This window comes from Bos grunniens, chromosome 1 (genome assembly GCF_055505025.1).
Source record: "Bos grunniens cultivar Pamir isolate PY7600 chromosome 1, Bosgru_T2T1.0, whole genome shotgun sequence".
NCBI classification, from domain to species: domain Eukaryota; kingdom Metazoa; phylum Chordata; class Mammalia; order Artiodactyla; family Bovidae; genus Bos; species Bos grunniens.
Window position 1 is genome coordinate 8,530,242 of NC_141165.1, and position 17,051 is coordinate 8,547,292.

General features: G+C 46.1%; 1 protein-coding gene across 13 annotated transcripts in view; it reads left to right on the forward strand.

The window, feature by feature from the left end:
• HLCS (holocarboxylase synthetase) overlaps positions 1-17,051 on the forward strand; it is a 224,918-nt gene that overhangs the window by 176,780 nt on the left and 31,087 nt on the right. For 2 of the 13 annotated variants that reach the window (XR_015167038.1, XR_015167251.1), the window contains one exon: positions 2,656-2,816. The exons of the other annotated variants lie outside the window; for them this stretch is intronic. The gene's annotated coding sequence lies outside the window, so the exon portion shown is untranslated. The remainder of the gene's footprint in view (positions 1-2,655; positions 2,817-17,051) is intronic. 13 annotated transcript variants of the gene reach the window in all.

The window sequence follows — 17,051 nt, forward strand, 5'->3', positions numbered from 1 at the left end:
ACTCTCAGCAAACACTAGTGGTTGTTACTGTGAGGATGGATGTATCTCTTGGTACAGACTCTTCTGGAAGGGTGCAGAGCTGAGCCCTCAGAGGGCACTGTAGTCCGTGGGCAGATCACACGAAAGGAAGAGCCTCTGACAGCACTCTGGACAGCCAGTTTGGGGAAGCTGTGTTTAAACAGCAACATCAGTCTGGCATGTGTACCCCGTTTTCCTTAAATTTAAAACTCCACACCTTCACTGAAGATGTCCTTGCGGTGTGAGAATAAACAATGAATGTGAAGATGATAATGCTGATTAGTTCAGTTCAGTTGCTTAGTTGTGTCTGACTCTTTGTGACCCCAAGGACTGCAGCACACCAGACCTCCCTGTTCATCATCAACTCCTGGAGCTTACCCAAACTCATGTCCATTGAGTCGGTGATGCCATCCAACCATCTTATCCTCTGTTGTCCCCTCTCCTCCCGCCTTCAATCTTTCCCAGCATCAGGGTCTTTCCCAAAGGAATCAGTTCTTTGCATCAGGTGGCCAAGGTATTGGAGTTTCAGCTTTAGCATCAGTCCTTCCAGTGAATATTTAGGACTGATTTCCTTTAGGATGGACTGGTTGGATCTCCTTGCAGTCCAAGGGACTCTCAAGAGTCTTCTCCAACACCACAGTTCAAAAGCATCAATTCTTTGGCGCTCAGCTTTCTTTATAGTCCAACTCTCACATCCATACATGACTACTGGAAAAACCATAGCTTTGACTAGATGGACCTTTGTTGGCAAAGTAATGTCTCTTGCTTTTTAATATGCTGTCTAGGTTGGTCATAGCTTTTCTTCCAAATAGCAAGCGTCTTTTAATTTCATGGCTGCAGTCACCATCTGCAGTCATTTTGGAGCCCCCCAAAATAAAATCTCTCACTGTTTCCATTGTTTCCCCATCTATTTGCCATGAAGTGAGTGATGGGACCAGATGTCATAATCTTAGTTTTCTGAATGTTGAGTTTTAAGCCAACATTTTCACTTTCCTCTTTCACTTTCATCAAGAGGTTTAGTTCTTCGCTTTCTGCCGTAAGTGTGGTGTCATCTGCATATCTGAGGTTATTGAGATTTCTCCTGGCATAGCCTAATCATATAGTCTGGAGAGCGCTGCAGTCCATGGGGTCGAAAAGAGCTGGACACAGCAGAGTGACTGAGCTGTAGAGGCTCACTGTGGAAGAGTGCCTCTCTAGGTTTATCCAAGGAGTAAGGAATCTCTTTGGTAAGCTGCCTTTGGGATGATCCCAGTGATCTGCCTTCGGGTCTTCATGCTCTTCTGTAAGCCCCACTAGTTGAGTGTGGGCTGGACCTCATGGCTCGCATTTAACAAACCAAATATGACAAAGTAATGGAACATCACTTCTGAGGTTACGTTACAAAAAAGACCGTGACTTCTGTCCTGCTAGCTTTTTCTCACCCTCTCTGTCTTTTGGAGTTGTCACTAAGGGAGGAGCAAGCTAATGGGCAGTGACTAGTCCGATGGGGAGGCCCACATGGCAGAAAAAGATTGTTCGCTTTCATGGGAAGCTGAGACCTCCTGGCGCCCATGAAAGTGAGCTTGGAAGGGAACCCTCCCCAGTCAAGCCTTGCGATGACCATTCCCTAGCTGACACCTGGGGCTATTGAGCTAAAAGTAGCCAACTGAGCCACTCCCAGACTCTTGATTCCCAGAAACTAGGAGACGGTTGCTGTGTGTAGTTTTAAGCTGTTCATGTATGCTAGTCACTTCAGTTGTGTCCGACCGACTCTTTGCAGCCCTGTGAACTGTAGCCCACCAGGCCCCTCTGTCCATGGCAAGATTACTGAAGTGGGTTGCCATGCCTTTCTCCAGGGGATCTTCCCGACCTAGGGATCAAACCCACATCTCTTATCTCCTGCATTGGCAGACCGCTTCTTTACCACTAGTGCCACCTGAGAAGCCCTTGGGCTGCTCAGTGTGGGGTTGCTTTGCTGTGCGCCAGTAGGAAACCATGACATTCTCTCAAGCAATTGAGTACCTTTCCTGACTCCTCCCACCTTACCCCACCTCCACCTTTAGTCCTTTGGGAGTTGTTACAGTTTCTCCCCAACACCTTTTTAGTTTTTTAAAATGTTTTATCAGGACATCAAATGCCTTTCCTGCCCATTTCTTCATTTTCCCTTTGCTTCCGGCCCAGTCACCACTTTTTAGATGTGTTAGCAAAAGATGACTCTTGCCGTCATTTCATCCTTTTCTTTGGAGGCCGTCTCCGTGCCTTCCGGAAGTCATAGAGAGACGCATCTTCCTTGTGGTCTGGAGCCATGGTCTGCAGCCTGCCTTTCTCGTCCCTTCTCAAGGAGTATGTCACATGCAGGAGCCACCCGTGGAGTCGTTCTCCAGGGGCTGGTGCAGTGAGGCTGCGACCCTGCTCGTTGTCCAGTCTCCTGGCCCCACGCCCTCCCCATCATCACCTGCTACACGTTGACTTTCTGAAATAAAGTGGTGGCGAACACTCTGACCAGAGTGTCCAAAACCGAGGTGCGAGACTCCTGGATTCTAGTCTCCTGCCCCGAGCTGCAGCTTTGCTGTGCAAGCCAGAATGTATCTCTCTATCTAGTTTCTGTGTCTGGAAGGCCCAGGCAGTAATAACCACTATTTTCCTCTTTTTAAACAGAACTTAGGGGCAAGCGTTCCGCCACAAGTGCTAGAAAAATGACTGTTCGACATTTTAAACCCGAGCGAAACGATTCTACAATTTGCAAACTGTAACAAGCCACCATCGTCCCCAGACCTGTGAAGAGTCGTGAAGAAAATAGCACCTCTCTCCTAGAGAAGGTATCTGCCAATTGAAAATTAGATTCTCCTGCACTGCCTCTTTATTCTTTTAGCTTATACTTAATAAAGTGGACATTCGAGGATGGACTTCCCAGTGCCCTCCCTGTGGCCACGGGCCTATTCACACCATTCCTGGCTGCATTAAGTGTCTCTAGTGCAGAGAATTAAGTCACGCTGAAAGTAGACTCTGGGTTTCACCAAGAGGTCACGGAGAGCCCCTCTTCTCTTGGCAGTCAGCAGCATCCTGATTACATTTCATTTATCTGCTTGGCAGGACTCGGAGGACCAGCTGGGCCCCTGTCTGCACTCATCAAGAGTTAATTTCTGAGTGAGGTGCTGTGGTCATGAACAAGTGCAGAAGGTACCCCGGCGGTCCTGCCAGATGACAGGGGCCCTTAATTAGCAGCGACGTTCAATCAGGCTGCTTAACCCACCCCGGGGCCTAGGTGGTCATGTCCTCACCCGCCTCCCATAAACATAGAACCCGCAGCCGGGCCCAGATGTCTGCACGGCCTGAGATGAGGCCAGACACAGGCCTGGGCCTGACACAGGTCCGGGGGATCCCCGAGTGTTGCTTTTATTGATGATGGAGTCGTGAAGGTTCATCGAGATTGGATTTTTTTTTTCCTTTAAAATTTGGAGGCATCTTTTTATCTTTCCCAACTTCATATTTCCCCAAGTGGCCATCACACTGACTTTCTTTGGTATTAAAAGCAATCTCTTGTTGCCCCATTTCCAGCATGGCTGAGGCCTGCCGATGGCCATTGTACAGAACCATGTGGCCAAAGTTAGAATTTCTCACTGGCTTTGAGGCCTGTCTATGTCTCTCCTCACTGCAAGTTGTTCCACTGCAAAATGGAGGTGATTGTAGCCCCACCTACCCGGGCAAGCTATTAGGAAGATCTAATATAGAAACAGTTTGCAAAGTGTCAAGTATTGTTCAAATCTGAGGTGGTATTATTGAACATCAGGATTGGGTTGCTTTTAGTTGACTCATTTCTTATAGCCAAGATCGGTATTTATTTTAATGATTACATTTGTGCTTGTGATCTTAGTGCCCAGTGGCCCAGTCGCGTCTGACTCTTTGCGACCCCATGGACTATAGCCCACCAGGCTCCTCTGTCCCTGGAATTTTCCAGGCGAGAATACTGGAGTGGGCTGCCATTTCCTGTTCCAGGGGATCTTCCCAACCCGTGTCTCTAAAGTCTCTTGCGTCAGCAGGCGGATTCTTTACCATTGCGCCACCTGCGAAGGCCAATGGTTCCCATACTAAAGCCTGGTGGGGTTGGTAGATATTTTATATTGGGCAAGCCAATATTTTCCTAGAAATGCGATCTAATATTGCAGCATTTAATAAGTAGAAAATATAAGTACTTCTTTTAAATTCTGGCCAGGAGACTCTAATGCACATTAAGGACCATGGTATACAGAGTGGGTCAGTGCAGGAGAAGCTTAGCTCAGTGTGACTCCTCATTTAGTCATAAGACCTTCCAGATCAGATCAGATCAGATCAGTCGCTCAGTCATGTCCGACTCTTTGCGACCCCATGAATCGCAGCACACCAGGCCTCCCTGTCCATCACCCAGTCCCGGAGTTCATTGAGACTCACGTCCATCGAGTCAGTGATGCCATCCAGCCATCTCATCCTCTGTCGTCCTCTTCTCCTCCTGCCCCCAATCCCTCCCAGCATCAGAGTCTTTTCCAATGAGTCAACTCTTCACATGAGGTGGCCAAAGTACTGGAGTTTCAGCTTTAGTATCATTCCTTCCAAAGAAATCCCAGGGCTGATCTCCTTCAGGATGGACTTCCAGGTCCCCCCATTTAATTGGAGGAACTGAGGGTGAGATGTTTCATTTCAACATTTCTGTGGTTCAGGGCCAGTAATTTCAGTAGGAAGGTCCACTGTGAAGTCCTCAAACTGCCTTGATTACTTCTCGGCGAGTGAGCCTTGCCTCTGATGGCTTATGACAAACCTAGCATCTTTACTGATTCCAATGAGTAAACTAGATTTACTTACCTCAAGTGGCTTGAAATTCTTTCTGGTGATCAGCAAAAGTGGAGGCAGCTCCCCACGCCCTTGTTGGCGATGTAGCATCACACTAAAATGTTAGTCGCTCGGTTGTGTCCGACTCTTTGTGACCCCGTGGACTGTAACCTGCCAGGCTCCTGTGTCCATGAAATTCCCCAGGTAAGAATACTAGAATAGGTTGTCATTCCCTTCTTCAGGGGATTTTCCTGACCCAGGGATTGAACCCAGGTCTCCTGTGGATTCTTTACTATCTGAGCCACCAGGGAAGCCCCAAAATGTCACATGTCAATGAGTTGACAGTTACAGCACCTGCTGGGAGCGTTGCACTGAGCTGGGGGACTGCCCAGGAAGAACTAATGGGCCTTGTGGAGCCTCGCCATGGGAAGAGCTTGGTAGAGCGCACGCTCACTTAAGACGGAAATGCTCAGCATTTTAAATGTTCAGTTCAGTCACTGAGTCGTGTCCGACTCTGTGACCCCATGAATCGCAGCACGCCAGGCCTCCCTGTCCATCACCAACTCCCGGAGTTTACTCAAACTCATGTCCATCGAGTTGGTTATGCCATCCAGCCATCTCATCCTCTGTCGTCCCCTTCTCCTCCTGCCCCCAATCCCTCCACTTACCTGGCAGATTGGAGCATTCTGTGTCTTGGTGTAATGAAGCATCATGTTGGCATAGCAAAAAGGAAACCGCCCTCCTGACAGGAATTCGGTCTCAGCGGAAGCCCATGGTCCGGTGCGGGGCGTCGCCTGGGAGTGGACGTGTGTGTCTGTGTGGGTGTGCAGCCTTGTTTCTGATGGGAAGTCAAGACCAAACTGCCCATTATATCGCTTAATTCCACCTGATGGTTTCCTGAAACGACTGTTGGAGAGCAAATCCTTCCCTGTTTGCAGGATCTTTTATTTTTTAACTTGTGGTTTTTCTCCCCCCAACTTTTGCTTTGGAAACATGGAAATGATTTGTGCAGAATTATTTTGATGAAGAGTAAAGAACTGAAAGGGTGGAGTAAATCAGTCACCAGATCGTTACTGCAGCCAAAACCCACTGGAGCCAAAAGCTGCTGGCTCATCCGGAACTTTGCTCTGGGCCTGGTGGGCATAAACTGGAACCTTGGCAATAAACTTCTGGACACTAGGTCACCCCATGCCAGGGTCTCTGGAATCCAGATTTAATACTACACATGCTTCCTTGTTCTGAAAGGAGAAAGCATGACATTAAATGCTAGGAAAATCTGTTCCATCCTCAATGTGGAAATATTGATGCTAGACACAGAATATGGAGAAGGAGGCTGTGGGCAGTTTATCTGCCTGGCTCCTGGCCAACCAGCATGCACCTCATTCTCTATGGTGGTGCTTTAACTTTTATATCGAGAAGATCATCTTGTCATTAAAGGCTGGTGTGCAGGATAGCTACTTCTATGGCAAGCTCTGGGTACCTTGGCCTTTGGATTCCTAGCAGTGTGTCCAGGCCTATCTTCAAGTTCCAGCCCGCTCACTGTCACCATGACAACCAATGTTAGGTGTGGGATTCACTTTTAGTTCAATGTATAAGGGCATCCCTTGTGGCTCAGCTGGTAAAGAGTCTGCCTGCAATGTGGGAGACCTGGGTTCAATCCCTGGGTTGGGTAGATTCTCCTGGAGAAGGGAAAGTCTACCTGCTCCAGTGTTCTGGCCTGGAGAATTCCATGGACTATATAGACCATAAAGTCGTAAAGAGTCGGACACGACTGAGTGACCTTCACTTTCACTTTCATAAGGTTAGGAACTTGACTCTGCACAGAGTTCTTTTCTCACATCCTTCATTTTCAATTCAATCATACTTACCCATGCCTGTACTTATGTCTGCATCTCCAAAATAAGAATTGGAGGTCACATTTTGGGTTTGTTGTCATATTCCTATTTTATTTTCCAAACACTCCCTGAAATAACTAATATTCAGTTCAGTTCAGTTGCTCAGTGGTGTTTGACTCTTTGTGACGCCATGAACTGCAGCACACCAGGCCTCTCTGTCCATCACCAACTCCCAGAGTTTACCCAAACTCATGTCCATCAAGTCGGTGATGCCATCCAACCATCTCATCCTCTGTTGTCCCCTCTCCTCCTGCCTTCAATCTTTCCCAGCATCAGGGTCTTTTCAAGTGAGTCAGTGTTTCACATCAGGTGCCCGAAGTATTGGAGTTTCACCTTCATCATCAGTCCTTCCAATGAACACTCAGGACTAATCTCCTTTAGGATGGACTGGTTGGATCTCCTTGCAGTCCAAGGGACTCTCAAGAGTCTTCTCCAACACCACAGTTCAAAAGCATCAGTTCTTCAGTGCTCAGCTTTCTTCACAGTCCAACTCTCACATCCATATGTGACTACTGGAAAAACCACAGCCTTGACTAGATGCACCTTTGTTGGCAAAGTAATGTCTCTGCTTTTGAATATGCTGTCTAGGTTGATCATAGCTTTTCTTCCAAAGAGCAAGTGTCTTTTAATTTCATGGCTGCAGTCACCATCTGCAATGATTTTGGAGCCCCCCTCCCTCCCAAAAATCTGTCACTGTTTCCATTGTTTGCCCATCTATTTGCCATGAAGTGATGGGACCAGATGCCATGATCTTAGTTTTCTGAATGTTGAGTTTTAAGCAACCTTTTCCCTCTCCTCTTTCACCTTCATCAAGAGGCTCTTTAGTTCTTCTTTGCTTTTTACCATAAGTATGGTGTCATCTGCACATCTGAGGTTATTAATCTCTCTCCTGGCAGTCTTGATTCCAGCTTGTGCTTCTTCCAGCCCAGCATTTCTCATGATATACTCTGCATATAAGTTAAATAAGCAGAGTGACAGTATATCGCCATGACATACTCCTTTCTGGATTTGGAACCAGTCTGTTGTTCCATGTCCAGTTCTAACTGTTGTTTCTTGACCTGCACACAGATTTCTCAGGAGGCATATCAGGTGGTCTGGTATTCCCATCTCTTGAAGAATTTTTCACAGTTTATTGTTGCCCACACAGTCAAAGGCTTTGGCATAGTCAATAAAGCAGAAATAGATGTTTTTCTGGAACTCTCTTGCTTTTTTGATGATCCAGCACATGTTGGCAATTTGATCTCTGGTTCCTCTGCCTTTTCTAAAATCAGCTTGAACATCTGGAGGTTCACGGTTCACATATTGCTGAAGCCTGGCTTGGAGACTTTTTACCATTACTTTACTAGCGTGTGAGAGTGAGTGCAATTGTGTGGGAGTTTGAGCATTCTTTGGCATTGCCTTTCTTTGGGATTGGAATGAAAACTGACCTTTTCCAGTCCTGTGGCCACTGCTGTGTTTTCCAGATTTGCTGGCATATTAAGTGCAGCACTTTCACAGCATCATCTTTAAGATTTGAAATCGTTCAACTGGAATTCCATCACCTCCACTAGCTTTGTTCATAGTGATGCTTCCTAAGGCCCACTTTACTTCACATTTCAGGATGTCTGGCTCTAGGTGAGTGATCACACCATCGTGATTATCTGGGTTGTGAAGATCTTTTTTGTACAGTTCTTCTGTGTATTCTTGCCACCTCTTCTTAATATCTTCTGCTTCTGTTCAGTCCATACCATTTCTGTCCTTTATTGTGCTCATCTTTGCATGAAATGTTCCCTTGGTATTTTCTTAAAGAGACCTCTAGTCTTTCCCATTCTATTGTTTTCCTCTATTTCTTTGCATTGATCACTGCGGAAGGCTTTCTTGTCTCTCTGTGATATTCTTTGGAACTCTGCATTCAAATGGGTATATCTTTCCTTCTCTCCTTTGCCTTTCACTTCTCTTCTTTTCTCAGCTATTTGTAAGGCCTCTTCAGAGAAGCATTTTGCCTTTTTCTTTCTTTTTGTTTCTTTTTCTTTGGAATGGTCTTGATCACCACCTCCTATACAATGTCACAAACCTCCATCCACAGTTCTTCAGGCACTCTGTAAGATCTAGTCCCTTGAATCTATTTGTCACTTCTACTGTATAGTCATAAGGGATTTGATTTAGGTCATACCTGAATGGTCTGGTGGTTTTCCCTACTTTCTTTAATTTAAGTCTGAATTTGGCAATAAGGAGTTCATGATCTGAGCCACAGTCAGCTCCTGGTCTTGTTTTTGCTGACTGTATAGAGCTTCTCCATCTAAGGCTGCAAAGAATATAATGAATCTGATTTTGGTATTGACCATCTGGTGATGTCCATGTGTAGAGTCATCTCTTGTGCTGTTGGAAGAGGGTGTTTGCTATGACCAGTGCGTTCTCTTGACAAAACTCTGTTAGCCTGTGACCTACTTTGTTTTGTACTACAAAAAGCTACTTCTTTTATAAATCAAAACACAGCATTCAAAAAACTAAGATCATTGCATCTGGTCTCATCACTTCATGGCAAATAGAAGGGGAAACAACGGAAACACTGACAGACTTTATTTTCTTGGGCTCCAAAATCACTGTAGATGACTGCAGCCATGAAAATTAAAAGATGCTTGCTCCTTGGAAGGAAAGCTATGACAGACGTATCAGTTCAGTTCAATCGCTCAGTTGTGTCCAACTCTTTGTGACCCCATGGACTGCAGCACACCAGGCTTCCCTGTCCATCACCAACTCCCAGAGCTTGCTCAAACTCAGTCCATCAGGTTGGTGATGCCATCCAACCATCTCATCCTCTGTCGTCCCCTTCTCCTCCTGCCTTTAAGCTTTCCCAGCATCAGGGTCCTTTCCAATGAATCAGGTCTTTGCATCAGGTGGCCAAAGTATTGGAGTTTCAGCTTCAGCATCAGTCCTTCCAATGAATATTCAGGACTGATTTCCTTTAGGATGGACTGGTTGGATCTCCTTGCAGTCCAAGGGGCTCTCAAGAGTCTTCTCCAGCACCACAGTTCAAAAGCATCAGTTCTTTGGTGCTCAGCCTTCTCTATGGTCCAACTCTCACATCCATACATGACCACTGGAAAAACCATAGCCTTGACAAGGTGGACCTTTGTTGGTAAAGTAATGTCTCTGCTTTTTAATATGCTGTCTAAGTTGGTGATGAGAATCCCATGAACAGTAGTCTAGCCCCAGGCCACCACTATTTGACTAACACTAAATGACTTCTACAAGCTTCAGTTTCTTTATCTGTAAGATGGTAATAACAGTGGCCACTCGTCAGCTTTTTCTAGTCATGAGTAAGTAAGGCATCATTCAAAAGTTGCAGGTAAACATGAGTGAAATCCAAGGCAAATGTCAATTGTATATGTAGAGAATATTTTTGGCAGAGGAAATATTACATGACTCCTAACCGTGTTTCATTTCCCTCCTGGGCACACACACCTCCTTTCAGCCGGGTTGGTGTTGTGTGGGTGGCCAGGGTTCGGGATGGATGTGAAGTGTGCATGTTCCAGGCCTGGCCCAGAGGAGTCTCCCACTCTCCCTCTCCACTGTGATCTTGGAGGTCCTGTGGGAAAATGGTGGTGTCACAAGTTGGGAAAGGCTTGCCCCTGAGTCACCACTTGGAGGACAGCCACCTGACTAGCCTTGGACTTGTGCATTGCACTTGGAATTGTTTGAGCTAATGTTAGCATACCCTGATGAATCACAATTTTTGGAAAAGAATATTATTTGCTACCATTAATGTATAATTTTATTTTTATGTACTTTGCATTATACCTATTATAAATAGAACATACTGTTGTTGAAGGCCATTTATACCCTATATATGACATTATTGTAAAAAAAAGTACAAGTGAAAATCAATGTACTTGCAATTTTTAATATAGGAAACAATTATTCACAATGAAGCAAGTCCATATGTTAAATTTTACTAAATTTTTGTGCATATCTTGACCAACAGGAGAAATTAATAGACTCAGTGAGGGGTGAATTCCTGCTGGAAACATTAATAATAATAAAATAATATTAAGTGCCATTGATTAAGCACTTTTACCACATGGCAGGCATATAGTGCTAAGAACTTTGCAGATGTGATAGGAATGTGCCTTGAAATGAGACCTTTTTTCTTTCTTTCAAATTACTTTCATCGTTAAGATTGAATTGGCTTTTTCTTTTTCTGGACTGTCATACCCCCTCCCCATTGTTGCAACAGAATGTGACTCAGATGATTGCCCAGGGACCTAATTATGTACGAGAATCTGATTTCTGAGATGTCACAGGGCAGCATCTACTGAAATCAATTTCTTGTAGGTTGTTTCAGGTTGAAAAATGACGTGTCTCTGTTGTGAACTGGGTGTGTTTGGGCTGGCGTGCATCACACGAATGATTATTCAGGCTTTCATGGTTTAACAGTGACTTACCAGTCTTTAACTCTGCTGTGTGAATATGTCCAGCCAAATACCATTTCCTGCCAGCTTCATCCCTCTGAATTAACTATCCATGTACTACAGCCACAGCAGAAATTTCCACCGAGGCAAATGCCCCCACTGATGATATGGCCACAGCAGCTTCAAGTGCTTCACGAAGAACTGACTTCAAGGTTTGAATCTCGATTCTTTCCTTCAACATTGTTCTCTCCTTGCAAAAGTGGTGGACAGAATCCACAGCCCAAAGTAAAGGAATTGTAGCCACCACTGAACTTACCATTCTACTGTAATTGGTTGCACAGCCCTGTGATTTGGGCTAATTACTGTGTTGCCCTCTTCTCAAATTTGAGAACTGAGATTTTGAAACTGGAGTTACTTCCTGGGCTGAATCTGGGACTCTGATTCATAAAGTCCAGGTTTTTGGTCCTTAGAAAGCTGGCAGATCCAGACAAGAGTTGTACTGAACCCTGTGGGCCCCATTAGGGATAGGAACCCAAATTCTTTCAGATCAGAAATGTTGGGGAGACTACTGTTTTAGTTCAAGCTGACCACAGCATGGTAAGGGGCATGAGCATTGCGGTGTGTACCCTGGCCCCCTGCTTTAAATATCAACTCTAAAGTGATGGCTTTCAACTTTACATTACCTGATGTTTGGATTCTCACAGTTCTGAAAACATTCTGGAAATATGAAGTTAACATACACTCACTGTACGACCCAGCAACATTACTCCTGGGGATTTGCCCCAGACAAGTGAAAACAGTCCACACAAAGACTTGTACATGGTTGTTCGTGGCAGCTTCATTCATAATAGCTCCAAACAGGAAACCCAAATATTTGTTAAGTTGTAATTGACAGACAAGTTGCTGGGATACTTCTCAGCAAGTTAAAGGTGCAGAATATTAGTACATGCAACAGCATGCATGGGCCTCAGAAATACTGTGCTCAGTGAAAACCCATAGTTCTTACCTGCTCAGAAGTTTTACATCCCTTTCTCCTAGACACACATATGCACACATAGGTGTGAGGCCTCAGAAATGGCAAGCACACTCCCTAACTCAGGTCCTCCCCTGCCTAGACCATTCCTCTCCCAAATACCTTGCCTGCTCGTGTTTCCTTCAGATCTCTGTTCACACATCACCTTATGAGAGAGGCCTCTCCTGTCCATCCTTTATAAAACAGAAGACAGCATCCACTACTCCTTCTCTTACCTCCTTACCTAATATGTAATGTATTTATTTGTATGTTTGTTTAATATCTGCCTCCTTCCAGGATTATGCCTGTTCTGTTTACTGTTGTACTTCTTGTCCCCTGGAAACTAGTGTTATCTTTATGCATTCTCAATAAGTAATTGCTAAATAATGAATATGAAGGAACACAATTCAGAATGTAGGCAGAAGGATAGGATGAGATTTTGTGTGACGTGTCAAGATATATGCCACTGAGTTGTGTTAGCAGCTTTCCCCTGTCTGCCTTTTCATTCATTCATGTGCTGGACTGGCTCTGACTCTGAGAAACTGATGACATGCACACCAGGAAGGAGTGCAGATGCCTTTAATACTTCATTTCATGTTAAAATGGGAAATCCTTTCATTTTTGCAACGGTATTAACATAGAGCTTTTTACACAAGCAACTCGTTAAATGATGCGTAGCATACCGACTTGGGGCTTCCCAGGTGGCTCAGTTGTAAAGAATCTGCCTGCCAATGCAGGAGATGACGGTTCGATCCCTGGATCCGGAAGATCCCCAGGAGAAGGAAATGGCAACTTATTCCAGTATCCTTGCCTGGAAAATTCCGTGAACAGAGGAGCCTGGCAGGCTCCAGTTCACAGGGTTGCAGAGTCAGACACGACTGAGCGACTGAGAAGCAGCGTGCTGGCTTTTAGTATGCTTCCTCATCCCATTGCGCCACTTATAAAAATATACATATATAAGCCAAAACTAGGAGAAAACAGTTTTCATAATATTTATAAAATTTTGGTCTTTTAAATGCTATTAAAAGAACTGTGGACATGGAACCAACCCTGTTTTCTGACATTGTTCCCCATTCTGTTGCAGAAAATTTATTTTATGCCAGATTAGAAGATTTTAGACATAGCACAAAATACTGTCTTTGAGTGTCACAGCCTTAATTTACAAATAGTGTTGAGAGATTGTCATCAAATTGCTGTCATATCTTAATAGTAAAAAGAAACATGCTTTTACCAGAAAATTTTGTAAATTCAGGAAATTGATCATCTGACTAATAGGTCATTTGGAGAACTGACCTAGACCTATTGACATTTATCACGTCTTTTCTGTATCTACTGAGAATGTCTCATGATTTTCCTCCTTATGATGGATTACACTGATAAATTTTTTTCTGACATTAAACCATCCTTGCATTTCTAGGATGAACACTACTTGATTACCATGTATTATACATAAGATGCACCATTGAATTTAGTTAGCCAGCATCTCATTTAGAATTTTCACATCAATGTTTATAAGTGAAGAGGGCCTCTTTTTTTTTTTTCTTGCTTACTTACTTAGAACTGAGATTATTCTAGAATCATGAAGCGAATCAGGCAGTTTTCCCCCTTTTTCTAATTTGTGGAACATAATGGAATGTTTTCAGAGTTACTAATTGCAGCTGTTTTGAACCCCAGTTGTGCTCAGTTTACTTAAGCCACCAAAATATTTTTTTAAAACCTTGTCCTTAATTAACCTTTTAAATTAAAAAGATACTTTTCTAGTTTTCCTGTTTTTCTTTTTTCCAGTGAGTGACCTAAATTAACTGTCGAGTTAATTTTTAATGAATATTTATCCACTCATTCATTAGACATGCATTTAGATTTATTAGGTATTTGCTCTGCACAGGGCATTATCCCAGGCTGGGGGAGAGATGAATGGCAAGAACCATGCCCTCATTTGTTCCAGGGTTCGCTCACCAGTGATTACTACCCAAGGCAGCATGTCTCATTCTGTGAAAGAAAGGGCTTGAACCATGTGGGACTTTCAGACGTTTGTCTCTCATGAAATAATAATTTGTTTATTGAGCCATAAAGGAATCACGGTCCCAAATTTCCTAGCTTCGGTTAGAAACATACATAGTCATTCTTCGTATGTGTGTGAAGTATGTACTATATGCTTGACAGTGTGTGTGGCACAGAAACTGTGAAGTTGATTTCAGCGCACATGCATTTAGTTGTGTCCAACTCTTTGCAACCCCATGGACTATATAGCCTGCCAGGCTTCTCTGGCCATGGGATTTCATACACAAGAAATACTGGAGTGGGTTGTCATTTCCTCCTCCAAGGGGATCTTCCTGATCCAGCTTGTGTCTTCAGCAGGCAGATTCTTGACCATTGAGCCACCAGGGAAGCTGTCGATTTCAGTAATTTGTGTCAAAGGTTGTTAGTACTTTGGCATCTGCATACTGTCATCATTTGCTCCCATTTTGAATATATTAAACTGTGTTTGAAGGCATGAGCTGCTCTGGAGGAGACCCCTGTGTTTCCAATTCCTTCCAGCCCTGCTGTGCTCACGAGTTCACAGATGCTTGTCACTGAGCACCATCCATATTTCTTAAGCATAACAAGAGACGCTGCTGCTGCTGCTGCTAAGTCGCTTCAGTCGTGTCCGACTCTGTGCGACCCCAGAGAGGGCAGCCCACCAGGCTCTGCCATCCCTGGGATTCTCCAGGCAAGAACAGTGGAGTGGGTTGCCATTTCCTTCTCCAGTGCATGAAAGTGAAAAGTGAAAGTGAAGTCGCTCAGTCGTGTCCAACTCTTCGCAACCCCATGGACTGCAGCCCACCAGGCTCCTCTGTCCATGGGATTTTCCAGGCAAGAGTACTGGAGTGGGGTGCCATTGCCTTCTCCGAACAGGAGACGCAGTTCTACCTTTTTTTCCATGTTTGCAGCCCAGGTGTGATGACATCCCACTGTTTCCATGCTTTGTGGTTTTAAAAAGAAATCAGGGGTTTCTAAAGTCTTAGCCTGGTGCCTCAGCCAGAGAAGCAAAGTCAGATGTCTTCCTTTCGCTGGACTTACTCACTCCCCTGCTGACCTTTCATGGTCTGGTCTCAGGGCTCTAAGTACCATCTCCACGATAATGGTTCCCAAATGAGTGTGTGCATGCTAAGTCACGCTAAGTTGCTTCAGTCGTGCCTGACTGTTTGAGACCCCAAGGACCATAGCCCACCAGGCTGTCTATCCATGAGATTCTCCAGGCAAGAATACTGCAGTGGGAGGGAGGTGGGAGGGGGGTTCAGGATAGGGGACGCATGTACATCCATGGCTGATTCATGTCAATGTATGGCAAAAACCACTACAATATTGTAATTAGCCTCCAATTAAAATAAATTAATTAAAAAGAATACTGGAGTGGGTTCCCATTTCCTTCTCCAAGGGATCTTCCCAACCCCTGGATCAAACCTGGGTCTCTTAAATCTCCTCACTGGCAGGTGGGTTCTTTACCACTAGCTCCACCTGGGAAGCCTGACCGCCATGTGAATCCTTTTAAAACACAAATCAGACTTATCATCTTTCTGCTTAGAAGGCCTCAGGATTGCTGCTTCCTTTATTCAGTATAAAAATCCGGAATCCAGACCCACAAAGCCCTAACCTGCTTTCTCCATGCCCCCCTGCACCCCCCAGCTCACATGCCTTCCCCTGCACCCTCCAGCTCACATGCCCCCCTGCACCCCCCAGCTCACATGCCTCCCTGCACCCCCCAGCTCACATGCCCCCCTGCACCCCCCAGCTCACATGCCCCCCTGCACCCCCCAGCTCACATGCCTTCCCCTGCACCCCCCAGCTCACATGACCCCCCTGCACCCCCCAGCTCACATGCCCCCCTGCACCCCCCAGCTCACATGCCCCCCTGCACCCCCCAGCTCACATGCCTTCCCCTGCACCCCCCAGCTCACATGCCTTCCCCTGCACCCCCCAGCTCACATGCCCCCCTGCACCCCCCAGCTCACATGCCCCCCTGCACCCCCCAGCTCACATGCCCCCCTGCACCCCCCAGCTCACATGCCTTCCCCTGCACCCCCCAGCTCACATGCCCCCCTGCACCCCCCAGCTCACATGCCTTCCCCTGCACCCCCCAGCTCACATGCCCCCTGCACCCCCCAGCTCACATGCCCCCCCTGCACCCCCCAGCTCACATGCCCCCCTGCACCCCCAGCTCACATGCCCCCCTGCACCCCCCAGCTCACATGCCCCCCCGCACCCCCCAGCTCACATGCCCCCCCCGCACCCCCCAGCTCACATGCCCCCCCTGCACCCCCCAGCTCACATGCCTTCCCCTGCACCCCCCAGCTCACATGCCTTCCCCTGCACCCCCCAGCTCACATGCCTTCCCCTGCACCCCCCAGCTCACATGCCTTCCCCTGCACCCCCGAGCTCACATGCCTTCCCCTGCAAAACGCACTTAGCACCTTGGTCACTTTGTTCTTCCTCTGACGGTTCTGCGCCTTTGGCCTTCCTGTCCACACTGCCTGAGCTCTCCTCTTTCAGACACCTTCTCGGCGAACTCTCTCACTGCCCTTCTGCGGTCTGTCAAAGGTCTGATCAGCAGAGTCTTGCTTGACCTTTCAACACAAAAACAACACCCTGTCCCTGTCCCTTTCTTTCCCTGTCACTCTTTTATTTTAACCACGTTGACAATCTTGTATTTACCTGTTAATTTGCACACCACCCCCTCACTGCCATGCCCACCCCTCTCCCCTAACAGGAGTGCTTCGTCGGGAGCAAGGACAGAGCATTTTCACTGTAACAACCCATCTAGAGCCTGGATGAGGGCCTGGCACGTAGTCCGCATTCGCTGAACTAGACGATTCCAGGCCGATGTGACCCAAGGAGCTTAAGGAGCTTGCCCCTTGGGAAAAGTTGTTCCAGGGAGTCCACGATGGGCGGCCCCGTTTGCATCTAGGGTGAGCT